The sequence below is a fragment of the Podarcis muralis genome, chromosome 7 (genome assembly GCF_964188315.1).
Source record: "Podarcis muralis chromosome 7, rPodMur119.hap1.1, whole genome shotgun sequence".
Lineage (NCBI taxonomy): Eukaryota > Metazoa > Chordata > Lepidosauria > Squamata > Lacertidae > Podarcis > Podarcis muralis.
In genome coordinates this window covers 44,280,797-44,293,498 of record NC_135661.1, presented here as the reverse complement: position 1 = coordinate 44,293,498, position 12,702 = coordinate 44,280,797, and the positions used below count along the sequence as shown (strand labels likewise).

The 12,702-nt window shown below is 41.7% G+C and overlaps 1 long non-coding RNA gene across 1 annotated transcript; it reads right to left on the bottom strand.

The window, feature by feature from the left end:
• Positions 1 to 7,115: 7,115 nt before the first annotated feature.
• LOC144328413 (uncharacterized) lies at positions 7,116 to 11,519 on the bottom strand. The gene is made up of 3 exons (XR_013393640.1): positions 11,388 to 11,519; positions 10,525 to 10,646; positions 7,116 to 9,669 (listed from the first exon to the last, which is right to left on the bottom strand). It is a non-coding gene; the product is annotated as an uncharacterized LOC144328413 (long non-coding RNA).
• Between the last annotated feature and the right edge of the window lie 1,183 nt (positions 11,520 to 12,702).

Genomic DNA, 12,702 nt, shown 5'->3' with positions numbered 1-12,702 from the left:
TTGATCCCTGACCCTGGCAGTGACCACAGATAGCCTACTAGATAGATGCCGATCATTTGAAGCAAACTGGTAACATTTTTAAGGCCAGATATCACAACCAGCAGGCACTGGATAGTTTTAAAAAGGAATGCTCTGTACATTTTGTAAGAAAACACGAACAGGAGATTAAGCCATCTGAGCAGGACCTTCTTTATATGGGATTTTCAGGCTAAGATTTGCTTGGCATTTGAGGCAATGACTAGGGTGCCTTACCTTGAAGCTGTTTAATGTGGATGATCTCATGACTGGAGTAGCTCTTGGGTGGCTTGGCTACTTTGAGTGCCTGCACTTGAAAGTGGTGGTGAAAAAGCCTTGCACGCAGATCCTTTGGTGCCAGGTCTCTGTGATTTCCCCCTTTCCCAGGCTGTATCCTTGCAACATGTATGGAGCTTTCTCTCTGGAGCCAGAAAGGCATTTCCCATCAATAAAAACATTAGCTCACTAAACAGTCTGATGGCTTTGCTTCTCTGGATTAACCCTTTGGGAGCTAGGATTCCTTCAGACTTGTAAAGATATTGATCACAGATCATGTTTGCTTTTTGTGTGCGTGAGCACATAGGTATGTGTGTGTGTGTCTTCCTTTCTCTCTTTGTGGATAGTTTCAGATAGTCAGCAATTCTGCTACTTGAGAAAAGGAGGGTTGTGCGACTCCTGTGGTTAAACGGACAGGGAGTGTGGACATCATATTTCTTTGAAGAGACTATTTGAACCCTTAGCCTCAGGAGTAACCTGTTGATTATTTGCAGGGGCAAATGATTATTTCACCTGGGTCAAAGACCCAGTTTTGTACACACGCACCCCATGTATGTATTTGTGTACACACACAGGCTGGGAGCCTCAATGGCACCCTTCTGGAAGCTTCACCCGGGGCAAAACCCTGGCTACCCCCCAATAGCTATGGCTCTGATTATTTGTTTAGGTATTACAGTATTTATTTATTTAATATTTTAATTACATTAAAAAAATAGTTGTTAGTTTTGGACTAGGATCTTGGACACCAGGGTTCAAATCCACATTAAACCATGAAACTCAGTAGGTAACCTTGGTCCAGTCATTGTCTCTCAGTTTAGCTTATCTCACAGGGTGGTTGTGATGGGGGAAAACCATGTATGCTTGAGCTCCTTGGAGGAAATGTTGGAAACAAATAGTAACTTCCAAACAACCACCACCACCACCCTAAAAAGGAAAAATCAAAATAAGGAAGAAGGACATGAAGGAGAAACACCAAGGTGCTTTTGACGAGATAAACTGGAAATACAAATCTGACCAAATGTTCCCTCATTTTTCATCTTTGCACTCATGCCATTGCTTTGAGTTAGGGTTAAAATTGTTATTGCGTTTGTGGAGATCTGGAATAATTTCCCTTACTCCCATCTCCTAAATCAGGATTTCCCAAACTTGGGTCTCCAGCTGTTTTTGGACTACAATTCCCATCATCCCTGACCATTGGTCCTGCTAGCTAGGGATGGTGGGAATTATAGTCCCAAGAAAGCTGGAGACCCAAGTTTGGGGAACCCTGCCCTAGATGTTCTCTTGTGATTAGTGAGCACTGTTGACTATGTGGTATGCAACTGCCTTTTGCTAAGACTGCTTGGAGGAAATGCCGAAAAAGGCAGTGTGCCTTCTACAGCCACACTGAGACTCTTTGTCCATCTATCCCAGTATTTTCTATTCTGATTGGCAGCAGCTCTCCAGGGTTGTCATTTCAGGCAGAGAGAGGCCTTTCCCATCACCTGCTATCTTTTTAACTGGTGACGTCCTGGACCATCTTCTACATGTAAAACAACTGCTCTGCTAGTAAGTTATGCTCCCTCCCAGTGTTTGTTTTTTTTAAGTGTTCTAAGGAATAGGTACAGAAAGACCTGGGAATATTTGAGAGGGCTGCAATTGATTTACAATTTTTATTTAGTGTTTCTTTTACTATTTTTATTTATTATGTTATTTATATTGATAATCAGTGTAGACACTTCCCGTGAGACTGGTTGAACCACTTTTGATCTACCACAGAGGGATGGCATCTATTTCAGCATTACTTTTTTAAAAAAGATTTGTCTAAGAAGGTTTTCTTTCTACAGAGGAACAGTGGCAGACATGCCTATTGGGGTGCAGATGGATCATGAGAGATTAATTGGTGAAATAGAATCCCACCCAAACTGTACCAAACTGATCTGGGGAAGATTGCACTTCAAAGTGCTGATTTCCACTGGCAGAATTTCTCTTGGGATACAGTAGAACTTTGCACCCAAAAGTGAAGGCTTGAAGGTCTTGACCTTGAATGAGTTCTCATTAGGAAGGGGGCACTGCCCAGGATGGGGAATTAGAAAGACAGAAGGAAAGAGGGGCAAGGTCACCACATAATGAAGTGGTCAGCATTGGATTTCTGTCAGTCACACTGGTTAAGCATACAATTGAGTTCAGCAAGACCCATTAAGGAAGCAGTAGTAGCAGACCCAAGAGTGACTGAGACGATTTAAAACCAGGAGCCTGATACAGTCATGAATCTTCCACCCAGAGTCTGAGAAAGCATATGGCTGTAAAAGATCCCCACACTATTCCTAGTCTTTGGAATCAGGACCCAAGTTTCCCAAGTCTGCATGATCAATGCCTATGCTCAATTTTAACACCTAATTCTGTAAAACTGTCCACTTAATAGAAATCTTGTTTGTGTGAGAGAAAGAGAGAGAGAGAGAGAGAGAGAGAGAGAGAGAGAGAGAGAGAGAGAGAGAAAAGTTAACTTTACTTAAGCCAGAAGAGAGACTTCAGCAAGTGCAGATTACGGAAGAATCCAGCAATTAACTAATTGGGAAGAAACCTGAATATGTCCATTTTCATTTTCCAGTGCATGTAAGAAGATCGGTTCACAATGGGGGAGAAGGGGGAGAAAATGTGATGATGAATGCTTAAATGTGTATATAATGTGTAAATTATATACATTCTATACAAAACACAATTTGATTCCTGGTGTTCAGGTATCCCTGATGTTCTGTAGCAAAATGTTACTTTTACAGGCTTGCAAGTTAAATGTTAGAACTGTGCAGCAATATCTGTGCTTCTCTTTGTGGCCAAATTATCCTCCTTCCACAGTGCCTCATTTGCTTCTTCCACTGCCCCTGGGATATGCAAGTTTCATCTCTGCTTAGTGAGCTTCTTCCTCACTTGAACCACACCTCAGATGCACCACACCTTAAAAAAATTAAAAGGGCTACCACTTCGTTCCTAATTCACCCTCATCACCCCTTCCCTAATCTTAATCAAATGCTGTTTTCTCCATTCTCACTCTTGCATTGACTGAGAATTTCAAGGGACAAACCCAAGTGTTTTTGTTGTTGGCATCCATCCGTCTTGAGAGACAATGGAAGAGTGCACCATTTGGGGGTAAGGTCAAATTGTTGGAGAATTACAGCACTTATTGTGGCTGTAGTGACCAGTACAGGAGAGACATAGTTTATTGCAGCTGGGGCAGATAAAGGCATCCAGTTTCACTGTTGCAGGTGCACCATGGCATTTATTCTCTCTGTGCTCCTCCCAGCAGTCATTTCTCTTCTGGTCACTGCCGTGAATACATGACTTGTCTCCAGGCACTGCTGTCGTCTGCAAGGGATTCCCACATGGCAGGGTTAATGTTGCCAGCCTTTCCTGTGTCTGCCTGGAAGAGGGAACTCCATGCATAGGTTTATTCAGGCATAGGCAAATGGCCCGCCAGATGTTTTGGGACTACAACTCCCATCATCCCTAGCTAACAGGACCAGTGGTCAGGGATGTTCTGGAGGGCTGAGTTTGCCTATGCCTGGGTTTATTTGTGGAGGCAGTTTCCCCTTTTTCTGCTGGTCCTCTCTGGGAGAGAAATGTTTGCTGCTCAACAGAAAACAATTCAGGTATCAAGGATGTTAATGTAGCTGTGATTGAGCAAAAGATACCCCAAAACAGAACATAGCAGCAAAGATGGGCATTTTTATTTTTATTAATTTGAATATTATTCATATAAAAAAGATAATTCTCCCCCTCCTCCCAGGAGTTTGTGAACATTAAAAAAATTACCCAGCCAGTTCCAATGCAGACAAAGCCCTTTATTATTATATCCATATTGCAGGGCATGGAGTGATGGCTGAGAGAGCATAGGTTATGCCAGCCCTGCAAAGTAGCCCAGTGAGTCCACCCCCTGCTCCCCATTTTGCTGTAGGGAGGTAGAATAGCGTATTCCAAAACTGTGTAGTCCACTGCTGATCCTGGGATATGTGTTGAGTTTTTTAGGGAAATGCAGGGGGCATAGCTGAGAACTTAATTGTAGCAACAGTAGGGGCTGGAGAGAGTTTTTAAAAAGGCAGCAAAATAATAAAGTGTTTTAGTCATAGATGGAAATATATCTGGATTCCAGGACTATCTGTAGAAGCACAGTGGGTCTACTAAATGTAATACAACTGAGGGGTAGACTGGAATGCTTGTTTCTCAGAGGTCAGGACTGTTTGAGTCTCACCATTGCTCAATCGCCAGAACTTTAAGAAAAGGTAGATCAGCTCTCTCGCTCTGTGTGTGTGTGTGTGTGTGTGCGCACGCGCATATTTATTACTCTGGAATCTTTACTTTGTGCCTTCCATCCCAGAAGAAATCCTGCAGATGCCCATGGTCCCATGCTGTTTGCTACCTTTCTGCTTCTTCCCTCTGATATACGCAACAGCAAGGTTTGGCTTAGCAGATTGTGTGGAGCCTACGTCTTTCTCATTCTGCTCAACTGGCCATCACAACTCTTTCTGTGATCTCATCTGTCGATGCCCAGCTCTTGCTTGATGTCTCACTTCCGGAACAGAGGGAAGGCTCTGCCCCCCAAAATATTTAGTTAGCAGCTATTAACTTAAGTGGAATTGACTTTTTATCGGCTTTCCTCTGTATGACTGCCACCAGCGAAGGCAGTTTCCTCCTTTCCTCTTCTCCGCCTGTCAGTTCCCTCTACATTCCTATCGGCAGCCTTTAGCTCTGATCAATACTAACCACTGTGTAACAGCTCACGCACGGCTGCTTTAGTTCGCATCGATCAGACCTCTCTTCCAACAGGTAGCTGGCTCTTTTGAGGCAATGACTTGAGATAACTTCAGGCTAATTCATTACAGAGGATTTTAGGGAGGCCCCATGCCCTGTTTTGGAGAGAAACACAGATATCAGAAACGGAGAACAATGTCCCCTGTGCTTGAGATTCTGTATTTCCTTCCCCTTTCTTTTAGAATTCTAAGTGTAATCCAAATAATGGCATAAGTCATCTCAGCAAAACAATTAGTTTTCAATGCCATGGCTTTGGCTTTTGCCAAGCTGAAGGCCAAATTTTACTTAGAAATCTTCAAGGTAGGATCTCCTACCAGTTCTGCTCATCTTTTCTGATCCACATCCACAGTATTCTCCAGAGTTGCTTCTTGTCCTTGTAATTGGCACTTTAACACTAACTAACTAGAGCAGAGGGGTGATGCTGCTCAAGACCAGCATCACACAAGTGTGGAACTTGGTTTGTCAAAGAGCAGCTTGTTTTTGACACTAGCCAAGGACCAAGCTACCTTAAATGCTTTCCCACAGGTACACAGACCACTTTTGTTTCTGCTTAGCCTTTTAGGATTGAGAAGTTAAATATGAAAGTATACAAACCTGACACTTGTATATCTGCTCTCAATAAGCTTGTTAAATATTCCACAGATCAATATGTCCACCCACTTCCAGAACTCACAACCCAAAAGGGGAAGCAATTCTCACATATGTTGTTGCCTTTTCCAGGCGAGGACAGAGGGCTGCAGGGCAGCTCAGGTTGTTACAGAATTCCCAATGAAGGGAGTGTTTATTATTGTAGAAGGTTTGATGCAGTCCCCAAAAGGAGCTAATCAACAAGTAATAAGACCTCAAGAGAGCAATTTAGAAACCTCAGCTTTAACTCTCTTGTAGCTGTAGCTAAGAGAGTAATGGTTGCTCCTGCTTTTGGCTGTGCAGCACAAAATGTAGTCATAGTTGGCAAAGGAGATCTGTGGTCCCTCCCAGACAGTCCTTTCTTTCATTTTTACCCCACCTTTCTTCTGCCTTGAAATCCAATGCAGTATATGATGTTATCTGTCTAGCCCAGGACTGTCTCCTGGTGGGTGGCAGTGGCTCTCCAGAGTCTTTGGCACGGAGATCTCTCCTGGCACCTGCTGCCTGAGACACTCTCCAGACCACAAGAGCAGTTTTAAAGTGAACAACCCTGGCTTTGGCTCTAAGCCTTTTCTATGTTCAGTCAAGGTTCAGTGGATCATCACCAGAAACATTTTGAATTGCATAAGCTGTATTATTGAGCAATAGGTCAAAAATTTATTTTGGGAATGTTGATCTTTATAGCGCATAATGATAAATGTGACAACTTGTGCAAGAGCTACAACACAGGTGACATTTCTTAAGTGTGCATCTAAGATGCTTTAAGTGTACCACATAATGATACAAAAAGTTACTGTGACAAGCATGTGTACCATAACAGGTACATTAATCAGGATTGGCTGCAGCTCCCTGTTATGTTTGTAGCCTAAGTGACAAACCAATGTTTGCTTGTGTGAAACAGTCCTAATTTCTAAAATTTATTGTACTCACAGTGAGCTTATGTAATTTGCTTTTCTTGTTCCTTTCATTCTCTCTTCGACTTGCAGTGAATAACTGTCCCTTCTTATTGGTAAAATTAAACAGTCCTGCCCTGCCCAGAAAGATTAGGCTTAATTCAATAGCTTGGGAAGAGGTGATGAGGTAATTATAATGCTGAACCATATCCTGAATGGCTTTGTGCTTAGATCTCACTGATCCTCAAATTGGATAGTCACCCTGAACCTCCTCAGCAGTGGATATGAACTTTATCCAGTGGCTTGGGGAATCTTCTGGCAACACCACTAATATCTGTATTCTTTAGTTCAGTGGTTTCCAGCCAGTGAGCTGTAGACGCCTTGAGGGGCCATGGAATTATTGCAAGAGGTTTGCAAAGCAGCATTTTTTAAAAATCCGCATAACACAAGAGATTATTACAATATATGAGTTATCCAACACAAGAATACAATAACTATTTAAAGTGAATGATATTTATTATACTGATATTGATGGAATCAGCAGCTCATGGAAAATATGTTAGGATCATGCATCTAATAGTTTATATAAGTTAATCAGATGCACATTAGTGAGTAGATGGAAGTTCATTCCGACTTCATCAGTCTAGTACCTCCTAAGCTGAGAGGTTTCCAAGTGAGTAGATACCCTGAGAATGCTACAAAGAAGCTCATGGTGGCAGATAAGGACAAACTTTTTATTTCCAATGACGTTATGCACCCAATTTCACCACCCTTTCCCAAGTACACAGGTGGTGGAAAACTCAGTCCAAAGATGACCGAATGCTTGTTAGGTCACATAACTCTGCCTACCAAGCAGCAGTAAAGGTGGTAAAGAAGAATTACTTTTCTACCTCCACTGTATCCTCAGAGAACCATCCAGCAGAGTTGTTTCAGGTGTTCTGTAGGCTAGTTGTACCAAAAGTAGTGGATGGGCCTCTGGAGCACTCAGCAGCATGCTGTGATCAATTTGCACTATACTTTGAGGATAAAGTAACTTAGCTCCATAGTGCCTTCACTGCCACTGTCATTGGTGTTCCAGCTGAGGTGTCCAATGCAGTGCCTTCCTATGCTCTGAGGGATCAATTTCAGTTTATGATGATGTGGACATGACTCTTATAATGATGCAACTGGCTTCTTGCTCTCTTGACCCCTGCCCATTTTGGCTGGTGAAAGCTAGTTGTGGGGAGTAAGGTTGGCTGGATGTTTCCAGGGTATAGTGAACACATGCTTTACAACACAGTGTGATGCCTACTGCCTTTAAACTGGTGGTAGTGTGTCCACTCCTGAAGAAGCTCACCCCAGATTCCATGGTATATAACTACTACTTCCTGGTTGCAAATACCCCTTTTTGGGGAAGGTGGTGACAAGAATGCTGGCTGAGCAGTTGCAGGAGTTCCTGGAGGATATGAATTATCTAGATCTGTTTCAGTCTGGATTCAGGTGCAGTTTTGGGACTGACTCAGTCTTGGTTGCCCTGACAAATGACCTGAATCAAGAGTGGGACAGGAGAAGTGCCTCTCTGCTTCTGCCTAATCTCTTGTCTGCTTTGATACCACTACCCATGGTATACTTATGGACTGGCTCTGTGGGTTGGGTATCAGGGGCATTTTTCTACTGTTGTTCTACTGCTACCTACAAGGTGTTTCCAATAAGTAGCATTAGAATATAGCTTTTTTGGTTTAATGGTCTTTGCACTGCAGTGTACCACTGCGTGCAATCTTGTTCTCAATGTGGTTCTTTCTTTCTATCATCTGTCTATCATCTATTTCAAATTTTTGTTCAACATCTGTATGAAGCCACAGGGTGCACTCTTTTGGAGTTGGGAGGCAAAGTGTCATCAGTACAAAGATGACACACAGCTCTACTTCTCCATACTGTGGAGTATTTTTGCACAGAAATACTGTGCAAAATCTGGACCATTGTCTGGGCACAGTTGTGGAGTTGAGATCCAGTAAGCTGAGCTTGAACCCTGGGAAGACAGAAGGATGGAGGATTGGTGGTCCCCACGTCTAGGAGATAGGCCAGTTGCCTGTTCTATATAGGTTTGCACTCCCTCTGAAAGAACATGTTCAGAGTTGGGGAATTATTCTGAATCCATCCTTGTTGCTGGAGGATCAAGGTAGCCTCAGTGACTAGGAGCACCTTTTACTAGCTATGGCTGGTATGCTAACTATGACCATTCTTGGACAGGAATAGTCTGACTGCTATGATTCACTCAGGACTCAGTTATTGCTATGTGCTCCATGTGGGGCTACCCTTGGACCTGGTCTGGAGGCTCTAGCTTATGCAAAATGCTGCAGTTAGACTGTTGATTGGGACAGACTATTGCCAACACATAACTCTGGTGCCTGTATGCTATCCATCCAGGTTCATTGTTCTTATTTACAAGGCCCATAACAGCTTGGACCCAGGATACCTCAGGTATTGCCTGATTCTTCATATTCCTGTTTGATTACTGAAGTATTTGGGGTAGTCACTGTTGGTGGTCCCCCATGGCTCAGATGCACAGATTGTATCCACAAGGAGCTGCCCACTCAGTATAGTGGGCCTAATTTTATGAAACTTCCTTTCAGTTGAGGTCACACAGGCCCCCTTCCTGTTGAACTCCCAGTGTTTACTGAATACTTTTAAAATTAAATTTTAATAAGACTGTTTTAAATTAAATTCTGATTTTATTGTTTTAACTCATTTTAGTCTTATTGTATTTGGTTTCCTGTATACCACTTGAGATTACTGTGATTAAGTGGTATATAAATTGTTTAAATAAACAAAATAAATAAATGACAAGCAAAGTACCACAACATCTTACAAGGGTGACTTCAGATGCTATATAAGCATCAGGACACAGAACATTTCAAGTCTTCTACCCTATGTACAGATTTATCACAATCTTCAACCTCTGCTGAAAATGATCAGCTGCAGGTTCCCCTTCCTGGATGCTGTGATGCCTGCTTAGTGCTGCTGTTGCTTGTTTTCATATTCTGAATCCTGTGCATTCCCTCATGTGTTCCATTAGCTGCTCCAGATCCTTTTTTGGCTGAAGAGCAGGATTAATTAAAAAAAAAAAAGAAGAAGAAAAAACATCAGCAATCTTGCAGCTAATTGCCAGAGTGCTCCAAAAGCCAATTGAGGTTTCATTCCTGGTCTATACATGAATCCATTCATCAACTGGTGGGCTGAAAGCTTGTAGAACACCCCATCTATGTTGCTGTTTGTGTTTAAATATCATAAACATAGGGCTGTACAAAGAACAGGTTTGACAGGTCTCTAGCCAAAGAGGTTTCCAATCTAAAACTTCTTCCATTCACCATCCTTTCCAATAAAGCCTTGTCAACTGTTTTCCTGTATTTTGAATGGAATGGTGTATCCACAATAAGATGCTTGGATTTCCACCAACCGTGCTGGAAGCTGGTGGGACTGTGACAGTGCTGATGCCAGATTCCCCCTTGTTTTGAAGATGACTAACAGAATAGCAGCAAAGCACTGAAAAGGCACAAAATGGCATTTGGCCAGTGCCTATGAATCATAAAATGGGATAATAAAATCATGAAAATAATCTCCAAAAGGCAAAATAAATTACCCAAGTTACTGCTTATTTGCATGTACAGTTTGACAATAGAGCCATAACCATAAATGATTTATGCCTGCTTTAACAATACACTCATTTTACTGAAAGGTGGTCAGCACTAAGACTTCTGTGGCATGGTGCCATTTGTTGACAGGCTAATGTTTCAGCAGCAATACATTAAATTATGAATATCACTATCCTAACATGGAAGGTTATTGGCTCAATATGCTTAATTAACCCAGCCTGAACTATGCCCACAAGCCAGTGTGAACCATCCCTGCAGTGCTGGAATAGGGGACAAAGATTAGAAGGGTAAGAACTCACTTCAGTTTTTATGCAATGAGACCTTAAAAACTGAGCAGTCCTCACATGCTCTTCCAGGGACAGTTGGGCTGTATTTTTCAAGTTGCAGCCTGTCGATAGCTGAGTCCTTATTGATAAAACTGCTAATAAGAGGAGACAGTTATTGGATGTCTCAAGTAAGAAGTAGCAGAAGGGCTATAAACTAGGCTGAGGGGCTCCAGGAGGTGCAAAAGGGTGGCTTATCTGGGCCACAACCTGGTAAGGAGATGAGTGGCTCTGCTAATAACATTAGCAGGGATTTTTTTGCATGCATCCTAACTGGAAGAATCAGACACTTAACACTTATGGCACCAAAACCTACCTTTCATTCAGTATTTCATAAAATGGAATAAAATTCTGAATCATTGGTCCTTTAATTCAGATTTTGCAAATTGTGCAATGCTTTCAGATTACTGAGGTTCTTGCCTACAACTGCTTCCTTCCTACAGTGCTGGAGCACAAAACATGCTCTATTGACTTTTAGACTCTTCTTTCCATATTCTGCATGCTGTTAAACCCCATCAGTATCTTCTTCCTGGGTGCTGCACTAGCTGGCTCCCATTGTATGTCCTTTCAGAGAAATATTTTTTCACAGGGAATGCACTGGTCTCAAGTATTATACATATATCCATCCCTGGATAATCGTAAGACACATTAGAAATAAAGTTATATGGTAGTAGGGGTCATGGAATGGCAGTATATTATATTCTCAGTGGGTTGAAGCATATACTGTAGGTAGGGAGCTAGATTGTAAAAAACTTGTGAGCTGTGTTTACTTCCCATCTCAAGGAGCCAATGTAGTCTTCTCTTATTTTAGGATGGAAGAGTCCTTACCAAGGACCTACCTGGAGAGGAGTTCAATCGCAGACTCTGTGCTTCATCCATCAGCTGGACAATCAGATGCAGAAATTATTTCTTCATCTTTGATTTATTAGACTTTACCAAAAGATGCTATGAAACAGTAAAGGGATTGGTCTGAAAAAAAATCATACAGAAATTCACCAAAGAGTCAATTAATCTGCAGAAACAAACTGTTCATGCCCACTTGGTGACTCTGGGCCTCCTTACTACCATCTGGATCTCAAAGACGCATGAAAAGAAGAGCCTAGAAAAGAAGTGCAAGAGACACCAACAGGTAGGAAGCACATGGTGCAATTTTCATTTTTTCCTGCTGAGTTTTTAATGTATCGTATCCCATCCACCACCATTGTCATTTTAATAGAAGGACGGTATAACATTTTCATACATATTGTTAGTTATTTATACTACCCTTTCCATGAGTCAAAAGATGGTTTACAATAGGTAGAGAAAGAGAGAAATCCACAAAAAAACATAATCCTTAACAACACCTAACAAATCAGTAAAATACAATTACTAATACATAAGTAAATAAATCATCAAATTTTCTAAAGCAGTAACTCTCATAATACCGTGAGCCACCATTTCACATTTATCCACCCCTCCCACAATTAAATTCATGAAAAATCTTCAGAAGAGGTGTTAGGGTAGAACAGACTGAAACATGAACTCTGTCATTTTCACAGTTAGGGAGGATTGCCACTCTGTCTCTTTGTCGATAACAAGTCATTAAAATGAAGATGGGACCATAGTGCTAGGTCTTTTTACTAATCATGATGGCTATATGCTATCTATATCAAAGTATGCCTCTGAACATCAGTTGCTGGGGATTACAAGTGAGAGAATGCTATTGCGCTTATGTCCTGCTTGTGAACTTCCCATAGGCAACAATATAGCCATGAGGACAAATCCCTATGGGAAATCCACAAGTAGGACATGAACACAATAGCATTCCCACCCCCACCCCCACTTGTGGTCCCCAGCAACTGGTGTTTAGAGGCATACTGGCTCAGATACTGGAGGTAAAAGAGCCATCATGACTTACAGCCACTGATAGCTTAATTCTCCATGCATTTGTCTAACCCTGCTTTTAAGCCATCTGTGTTGGTGAACATCACCACATCTTGTCATTACAAATTCCATAATTTTATTTTTCACAATTGATATACAGCTTAATTATGATAAGTCTCCAAGCTTACACAAATAAATCAGTGCAATGAAAATAAAAATCAATTAAAGCAATAAAATCAGAATTCAGTTAAAATACCCAGTGGAACAAAAAGTCTTCATTAGGTGTCACAT